This window comes from Sinocyclocheilus anshuiensis, unplaced genomic scaffold, assembly GCF_001515605.1.
Source record: "Sinocyclocheilus anshuiensis isolate Anshui unplaced genomic scaffold, SAMN03320099.WGS_v1.1 scaffold320, whole genome shotgun sequence".
Taxonomy (NCBI): Eukaryota; Metazoa; Chordata; class Actinopteri; order Cypriniformes; family Cyprinidae; genus Sinocyclocheilus; species Sinocyclocheilus anshuiensis.
In genome coordinates this window covers 271,630-273,079 of record NW_015554092.1, presented here as the reverse complement: position 1 = coordinate 273,079, position 1,450 = coordinate 271,630, and the positions used below count along the sequence as shown (strand labels likewise).

At 33.6% G+C, this 1,450-nt stretch overlaps 1 long non-coding RNA gene across 1 annotated transcript in view; it reads right to left on the bottom strand.

The window, feature by feature from the left end:
* Positions 1-581: 581 nt before the first annotated feature.
* The window catches only part of LOC107669293 (uncharacterized), a 5,941-nt gene continuing 5,072 nt past the window's right edge, over positions 582-1,450 (bottom strand). The window contains exon 3 of the long non-coding RNA XR_001631973.1: positions 582-631. This is a non-coding gene — a long non-coding RNA (uncharacterized LOC107669293). The remainder of the gene's footprint in view (positions 632-1,450) is intronic.

The window sequence follows — 1,450 nt, the reverse complement described above, 5'->3', positions numbered from 1 at the left end:
GTAACATAGCTACAGTAATAACAGTGATTACAGTAGTGATTACTGTAAAACAATCAAATTCTGAAAAAAAAAAAACACGTACAACTATTTACAAATATCAAATACATTCACAGACATTCAGATTATATGAACTTTGCAGTTCTGAAGTGTAAGAACCAACCAAATGTATGCAACCTTCAATGCATTACTGTAATTGAAGTGCATTCACTTATGAATACTATGCATACTAATATGGAATAATGTATAATATCCTAAAATCTACAAAACAAAACCAAATGAAGTCAGAAATTCAAGTGTTTTAAATATGTACAAATATGATCAAACACTGAACAATGAGCCATTTTACGTTATGTTAAAAAAAAGAGCAGTTTAGTCTAGGGCTGCATGATAAATCAAAATAAAATCTAAATATTGCTTAGTGCGATCATCTTGCGTTCATCTGAAAACACAAGCTTAGCATGAACTGGTCAGACAAAAACACACAGACTGACTCATTTCCCAGTTCTTCAGAAGTGTGCAAATATGTATATACAGTTCCAAAAAACAAATCCAAAACTATAATCCAAAAAAAGAGAAGCTTTAAGGGCTTCCTGCTGTTTTCTGCTGTAATAAAAGCTTGATGCTTTATCATCTGAAAATGAAAAAAGATATTACTGTTAGTATTGTATTTTTACAGTATAAAATTAAATTATATGCAGCATAAAATATGTTTAGTAAATACTCAACGAATAAGCTTACAGTTCTTAAGCACATTATTCGTTTTTGCTGCTTTCTAAAAACACTCTGTCAGAACTGTCAGTAAAACATCAGATGTCTACATCTATTCTCTGTATGTACTTGACAGGGTAGTGTGGGGGGTGTTACACATTAAGGACTGTGTCATTTTATTCTGTAAAACTTTTAATGTGTTTAAAAAGTTAAATGTGTCCAGAATAGTTGTCATAGTTTCAGTGACAATGACAAGCTGTAAACCAAGTATGAAAAATGTCCAGAGTTTTCATGTTATTAGATTTTTCGTGAATTACCCACTGCTGTAAAAAAACAGATATCTGTTGGTCAAGTTAAACGCACAAAAGCAGGCACACAAACACATTTAGTAACGTTAAATCTCACTGAAAATGGCCGATTAAGCAGTTTTTATTCTGAAATGTATTTCTAGGCAGGGGCGCCGCTAGCAATTTTGGGCCCTATGAAAGAATATGGGGTTGGGCCCCCTACCGCACCAAACATTGCCCAAACTATTGGGACACCTCCGTCTAATGAACAGGTTTGAATACTTTAGTAATTTCCACGAGTACAAATCTTAATGTTTAAGCATATAATGATATTCTAGGGAACTGATCGCACTCAGTGACTCTAGGCTACGTAGGACAGGACGAAACCATGATGCAGGTGGGGAGGAGATAATTTTGCTGGAAATGCAGAAATAAGCCATAATTTTGTTTTATTT